Here is an 8507-nt window from a genome sequence, read left to right as displayed (position 1 = left end):
CATGAGGTTGCACCAACTCCTTAGCTACTTTAAACTGCAGATTTCAGAATGTTACTACATGAAGTGATGATCTGGGATATCAGGAGACAGGGCTACGCAATCTGGTCTTTGCTGAGTTCTCTTTCCATAGGGGAGAAAACCCAACCAAAAGAGTAAACAAACAAAACATCCCCAAACAAAACCAGACCCACAAACCATCTTACAAACAATCATTGTGCTTGTTTTTCTCCTTTCTAAAATTTTTTTCGGGTCTCTATGGAGTTATGAGGAATATACTTAACTGTAATATAAATTTCATAGCTTCTCCTTCATCCCTTCATTTTTGCAGTTTTCCAATTTGGAGAACACAGTAAAGCTAACAGCTTCAGTTCTCTCTCTCTCTCTGCATTTAACATAAACTTGAACCTTAAAGTACAGAAAGATGTGTCAGGTTTATTGAGTTTTGCTTTCTCTGACTTGTGGCTATGTTAATCATAAAATGACAATTGCCCATGCAACATACAAAATGAGAATTAAGGTGATTTAATACAAGAGATAAATGTCAAGGAACTCCTCCTAATGGGTTCTTTGCATGGTCTAAGAAAATAGATTAGTTGAAGCATTTTCTTCTCATGCTCTTCCTAGAATTTTCAAAAACTAATTTGTCAGCAGTATAGATCAATAAACACTAGTAAATGAATTTAATAAACCTTCTTATGATACTGAAATGGATATTGGTGTTTTATTTGGTTCTACATTTTTAAAAATATGTTTATCTTTCCCTGAAGTGTGAGGAGCTTTAGCTTTTGTTGTCGTAAGTGATATGTATATTCTGAATACACGGCATTAAGTTGTTCTCAGTTATGATCCAGAGTCATAACATAAATCTTCATAATATTGATTAGTTTCACAGAGCTGAATTTACCTTCAGTGGAAATGTAAGCTGTGAAAGGAGCTGGGAGAAGCCTTCAAGATAATGCTGTAATTGCCATGTATATTGTCAGATGCTGGATATTTGTCAGATGTATTGCAATATACAATATTGTATATTGTATTACAATATACAATATTTTTCAGATGTATTAGGTCCCCCTATCAAAAAGGGGGACCTTATGGGCAAGAAAGGAATTTAGTGTCTTACGTGTAGCACAAACACAATCATATTAATTACTAAAAATAAAACTATATACCTCCAGCATAGCAACCAAACACACAAATAAAAATCTTCTTTGATATATAGATCTTCAATGCAAAGTCAGGTGTTTCTTTTTTGTCCGATGTACATTTTTTTATTTGTTTCTTTGATTCAATCTCTCTCTGCACAAAATAGCATTCTTTCTGTGCAAATTACAGCATTCCAGAAATCTATACCAGAAGAACACTAACCTCTACAATCTCACCAATTATATTGATTTGAATATAACCTGCTGTTTCTTTCTTTGAGTTACAGGTTTTACATGTATTGCTATCTGTAATTACCCAGGGCCCATCTGGTCTTTTGATTCTCAAAGTAAGAGAGAAATTAAATGTAGAATTCCCCAGGTAGGTCCATGTAGACATCTGGAATTCAACTCTCTGCTTGGAGAGGTATACTGCAGCACCCTGATCTTCTGAGCAGATTTTCTGTGAGGGAAGGAGAAGTGCTGGTTTTAGCTTTCAAATCGTCACTGAGAACAAAAGAAGTGAAAATGGCTAGTGAGAGAATAGTGCTGTTCCTTCCTGCCCTTGGCAATTAGTGGATTCTAGTGGAAAGTGAAATGTAGTATTTCTGCTTTAATGTAAAAAACTTCACTCACAGGAGAGATGAAAGTCAGAAGATGGTTTCTCTTGCAGGTATGAGGCAGTGCACTGTACAAGGCAAAGCAGAAAACCCCAGCCTAGATTTATATCAGTAATACCTTTCTGCAATGTGAACACCTCCTGCTAAGTGGATATTGCACCATTATCACTTGTGTAATAAACATTCAGGTTGAATTCCCCCATTTAAACTGAAATGTTGGACACAGCAGAGCACAAGCACACGGGGTGCATTGCTGGCACTCACAGAGATTATTATGTCAGTCCTGGAACACCAACATATGTGACAGAACTTTGCAGAAAACAAAAAAAGTGTTTAAAAAAGCAGGAAAAAGATTTGGACACTTCATCAATTTCCAGATGCTTTTTTTTTTTTCGTAGGATAATCATTCTGGTGAGTGCCAAGTTCTTAATAGTTGTCTAAGAATTCTGTATTTTAGTGAATACTCTTAAGGTCTGATCCTGAGCTGGTCTGAAACAGCAGCTCTCTAATGATATAAAAAACTTTTTCAAAATGTATGTGGGATGACACATGACTTCTCATATACATAAGACTTTCTAATCTTAAGAAATAAATTAATATTTATGCTTTAAATATAAATTATGAAATATTTTGCTTAGCTACCTGTCTTGATGTTTCTTTGAACCTAATGAAACATATTTCTGCATTCCAGTAATAAAAAAATAAATGTGATATTAATTCAAATTAAAAAAAAAATAGCTGAAATTGAACCACAAGCATGTATTTCAGTTGTACATATTTGGTAACCAGTGGAAATTTAAGTGCTTTGTTAGCAATAAGACATGATGCAAATGGAAAGAGAAAATCTATGGAAGGAGAAAACCTGTGCAAGAAAATGCAAAACTGCTAATACTTTGCTAGTAAAAACACCTAATATGTGATAATACTAACGATTCCAATTTGATTTTCAGGACTCATCCTAATGGACAGTCTACAAAAACTGAAAGTGTCTCCTCTGTAACATTACTTATTAGAAGAAAAGGCTGAGGGAAAAAAAGAATCCAGAGTGTTTCTTCTTTCAGATGGAGGAACTGGGAAATATAAACTGTCTGCTAAAATAACTAGAATCATGAAAGACTAGAAAAAAAGAACTTTTGTCTCCTGACAGAGACTTAATATTCCAAACTTTGTAATATTTAACAAACTGACCCATTAAAACTGTGCCAGCCTTAAGGACTGATTTCTAGAATAACACATGGTATCCTTCAAAAAAGCTACAACCCCTCTACTGCTATTCTGTGAAACAGGAGAAATTTTGAGCAGAAGAGACTGTTTTAAGGAACTATAAGAGCCATTTTGGTCTTAATGCAAATTTGTTAGATGATGAACAGATTCTGTCAGTGTGTAGCTAAAAAGAGTAAATTTTTAACAAAATAGATCATAGCTTTTATAAAATTATTTGAAATGGAATTGTGATGGATCTTAAGAATTCATTGGCTAAATCTATTTGTCTCTCTTGAGATAACTGTGCCTTAGCTATACAGTTTTTACTAATTTAGGTATCATGAGCTTTGTGAAGGACTTGAGTTTTCTCACTGTATTTGTATTATGCCATGGTAAAAAGAGGGAGAAAATCTCTTCTTTATGAGATTATAACCTTTGAGTTAGCTGATTTGTCCCCAGCCTTCTTAGAAATGAGGTCTGAAATTTATTCCTTTACAACTGGCTTTACTGCAACATTTCCCAGAAAAAAGTTCTTACCAAGAGTACTTCCTGCCATATCTTCATATTTTCATCCCTGTACCACACTCCTACCCACACTATAACCAGTTTTCAGTGCTTTGAATAAGTTAAACCTCCACTCAATCACTGTCTTTCTAAACGAATCAGTTTAAAGTTTAGCTGGTTTGTTATGGGGGCTTCCCAGTTAGCACACTCCAGAAAACTCATTAGATTAATTTTATATGTTCCTAAAGGCTATTTCAAGTGTTCATATATCTCTAACTTTTACCCAGACTTTGCCTGAATTCTGGTCTTTATTCAAACCAAGAACTTCTGTGCTATCCTATTTAAATTTACCTTCCCATGAAATGAATTCATTCCAACTTCTCCTCCTGCCTTTAAAATTTCCAAGTCTCTGACACAGAGATACACATTTAAAGATAGTAAACTAAGTTTCTCAATGGCACTCAGTAACAAAGGGAATCTGCTCATGCATATACTTGCATATATGAGTCTTTCTCAGCAAGTACACCTCTGTGCCTTGTGCACAGAACTAAATTTCTTGAGAGTTTTAATTCTGTCACATTTCCCCACCCTGCTTTATATTTAATGTTTATGTATTAATTCTTAAAAATGATGGTCTCTTCAGTCATAAAACAAATCTGCTTTTTTTTCCTGTGGTCACTGGTTTGAATTTTGGACTTCACTGCATATTTTGTAAAAAAAAAGAAAAAAAAAAACCTAATGAAGAAAAAGGTGCTACACTAATAAGTAATTAGGTCAAATGAGAATATTGTCCATAGCTGATACAAGTGTGTATTTCAGGTTACAAAATAAAGCAAAGTTCATTTTCCTTTCCTTAATGGCTAATTATTTATCCTCCCTTATAATTATGCCATCAAGGCATGCTTCAGAGTTACAGCTGACTCTCTATTATTAGGTTAGTTTGTCTTTGGGTGACAGCCAAATGTGCATGAGAGATTAAAAAACTCTTTGCTCTTTCATCTTTTGCATTCTTTATAATTGTAACTTAAATAGCATATACTGAAGTGTACTTCAGAAGATAATATTTCATTATTCTTGCTACAAGTTCATTCAGGTGGTTGTTTTATTCCTCATAAAGAGCTTCTAAGTGAAAACAGCTATTTACACTGTATTTTGGGATCATCCTTTTCTGAAATAGTCATTCCATTGCACTGCTTACAAAGAGAAGGCATGAAAAGGCATGAAAACTGCAATATTATTTCAGGAATAATTTTTTCATGGAAAGAAGTGTCAGACATTGGAATGGACTGCCCAAGGAGGTGGTGGAGTCATCATCCCCAGAAGTCTCCAAAAAAGCACTGCACATGGCACTCAGTGCTCTGGTCTGTTTGACAAAGAGGTGATCAGTCAAACCATGGACTTGATGATCTTGGAGGCCATTTCCAACCTAAACAATTATGTGATTGTTGGATAATTTAGCTGAAAGGAATATGATGGATACCTTAGCCTTTTCAAGTCAGATATGTGTGGTTACACATTTAACTAAGACTCCTTAGAAACCTTAAAGCTGGAAACTGAAGGCACATTTAATAATATGAGATGCTGCGCAAAAACACTAGTTTTGGAACATTACCTTCATAGCAGCTTTACTGCTTATTCCTATCCCTTCATCTTGCTCTTTCTTCACACAATCTGTCACACACTGCCAGTGGCATCTGAGAAATGATCTGGAGAAAATGAAAAGACTTTTTTGTTGTTATTCCTTTCTTTCTTGTAAAGCTGCCATTTTTCTCTGATCAGATTCATAGCCCAGCTACACAAATAGCTCTGTTGTGCTGGTGCAGGGGGATGTGCAGTGCCTAGACAGCAAGGAACCTTCGAGAAGAATGGAAGTTCTTTAAAATCAGCCTTGCCCTGGAATAGAAATCACTCCCTAGGGAAAACTTACAAATGTAAGTCTCTGGATTTAGGTGGCTTAGTCCATTTTAAGCCCTCCATTTTCTATATCCAACGTGAGTGTCATGCTTCCCCTACAGCATGTCATATAGAGCTGTGGTGTACACAGCTTCAAAGCTACCTCTGATAGTCTGGCTACAAAAAAAGAAAAAAAAAAAAGAACCCACAAAAAGCCCATTCATAACAAAATCCCCAGTATTGATTACTCAGTTGTTACTGATTTTCATTCTCACAGAAGACTATGAAAGCTGATGAAAATCTCGGAGCATTTCTGTTACAGGATGTTCCAAACACGTGGGCATATTTGTTGGAGCTGCTTTGCTGAAAAACTAGACAGTGAACTTCCATGTGCATGGTGAACATGGTAGTGCTGATTAGCAGTTGGAATTGATAGACTTTTGGAGATCTTTTCCAACCTTTATGATACTATGATTCTGAATCTCTGAAAAAAACCCAATATCACAAGCAATTTTGAATATGAATGGTGAAAGTTGACAGAGATGAACTTATTAAAAGAAAGTAAAATATTTCTTATCTGCAGCTCAAAATTTCTAAAGAGATTAGGATAGGCCAAAAACACACCCAAAATCTGAACACATCACTTTTTTTTTTATTTTCAATCAGTATTTTTATTTATTTGAGTTTGAAGCTCTCTTCTACGTCATTGTACAGATATGAGGAAAAGGTCAAGAGAATTTAGACATGGTGGCTCTGTGACTTTCCATTTGCTTAGCATTCAAGACAGTTTTTCCTCAGCATCAATCAAAGACAAAGAGACTTGGAAGCTGATGGAAGTGGAAAAGTACTTTCTGGCCTCAGGCTTTTGTTTACTAATCATATGGTGTTGCTCAGTGAAGTGATTCACTTTTAATGGGTGCTTAGCTCTGTGGACCAAAGGCAAAGGGGAAAAAAAAAAAGAGAACAGTTTGTGTTATGCTTATCCCTGTGGCTCTACATGTAATACTCATAGACAGATCTTCATTTCTTATAAATTGTGATTATTACACTGAAATCAAACAAGAAATGTCCAATTACATTATCAGAGCATCTTATCCCATTTTTTATTTGGCCTTAATTTGGGTGATTTCTCAAGTAAATAATATTAAGGATATCTTTACATGATATCTACAGTGACTTGTGGCTAAACTAGTTAGATAAGGAGGAAAGTTTATTTTCCAGGGGTTGTGAGTAAACACAATAAATTGCTATGAGTGCCTTTCATACCAGTGTTATGATTTATTGCTTTGGAGAACATCAAAATAGATTTTATTAGATTCTGATCTTCTGGACACTCAACAACCCATAACTAGTCTTTCTTGTGTCACCCTTGTAGCATCATCCTGTGATGTCTGCTTGAGGACACCATCCAACAGCAAGGCTTATGTGTTGCCTGCTTGACAGGGAGTTGAGCAGACCAGATCTGGCACCAAGAAACTTTTTTGTGTTGACAGACAGCTCATTCTACTCATGGACTAGTCCTGGGAGGTCTCCCAGCATCCAAGTCTCTGAAAATGTTTTCAACTGTATTATAACCAGTTGGTTTTTCCTTTTTTTTATCTCTGTGGGGTATATACCCTTCTTTGTCCTTTTTTGCCATAGTTATGACTCATAATTGTATAATTAAAGTCTTTTCTCCCTACCCTTTAGGCTACTCACTATCATGCCTATCTAGAATTTTATGTATCTTTGTCTATGCAAAGAAGCACTACAGATATCAGGCTGCCTAAATTATTGTAGCATATTTTCTGAGAGCTCTGACATCAGGCTAAGTGCACTATCTACTTCATGAGCAAACCAAACAACTCTGAGTGCACTAAAAGTTCATGCTAATCACATCCACATGTAACACTGTGTACACTTACTTTCACCAATATAAAAGCACTCTGCACTCATAGCACTGCAACATAATGCATATCCATGATCTTGTTAAAAAAAAAAATAAATCCTTTGATTCTCATTGACTGCTTCTCAGAGAGGGGAAAGGTATATTCCTTGTTATCTATAATCCCTTTGTGTACAGTATTTACATAAGAAGCATCACAGACTATGTGTTCAGGTCAGCAGAACATTTTAAACACTGAGTTTTGAACTGTAAATTTGCTAGATTTGATTTAAGCACAGAAGATGATTTGAGAAACTTGAAAGAAAATCTCAATTTTGAAGTTTTCATAAGTGGGATATATATACACATATACATATGTATACAGATACACATATATACATATATACTTGTAAACATGCAATGCTGTATTTACACCTTATTTATCCAGTTCCTGTTGAAAAGGGGGTTCTGTCTTTGAAAACACTTCTACCCTAAAGTATTTCCTCTCACTGCCACAACTGAAGCATATTTTCCATTGTCAGAAAATATTTTTTCCTTCCATGATAAAAGTAAACATATTCTAAAGCATTAATTCAATTTGTTTGAGGAAGAATTGAAATTTTCAGTGGAAATATTTTCCATTAAGATTTTATTGTTAGTCAGTAAACCACACGGTGCTAAACAACTTTGGTTGAAAGTTTTCCACGACTTCACCTGATAAGACATAATAACACATAAGTGAAGGGCAAGACCTCATTTAGCAGACAACATAGAAATATTCATTTTGGTTTTGGGGAGGTACATTTATCTTCCTCCTTTCAATCACAGAACATTTCCTTTCAACAGCTAAATTTCTCTTTTATTTTTGGTGTTTTGGTTGGGGTATTTTTGAGACTGAATCAATGTCATCTGCACAACATAGAGCTTTACATCTCCTGCTTTTTCTAAGGTGTATTAGTGTTGTGGATGGAGTGCTGCACTTCACCTGTAACAGACAGATAGCAGCATGTTTGTTAAAAAAAACAGTGCTCCAATGACTTTTGGTGCTAAATCTGATGGTGGCTTAACAAGATCTGATAGCAAAGTACTCTTGATTACTCACTGCTGACAGGACAGGGTCAGACAAAACTGTCAGGGATACACTTTGGATGAGTGATGAGCTAAACTCCTCAGAGGGAATTTCAGTGTAGAGGGTATGGGCTTAATCCTGGACTTGGTAAATAGTTTATGTCTGAATGACTGTATTTTGCACTACTTGCCTAAGATTTCAAAGCTTATCATGCC

The sequence above is a fragment of the Serinus canaria genome, chromosome 1, assembly GCF_022539315.1.
Source record: "Serinus canaria isolate serCan28SL12 chromosome 1, serCan2020, whole genome shotgun sequence".
NCBI classification, from domain to species: Eukaryota; Metazoa; Chordata; class Aves; order Passeriformes; family Fringillidae; genus Serinus; species Serinus canaria.
Note: the sequence above shows the minus strand (reverse complement) of the source record.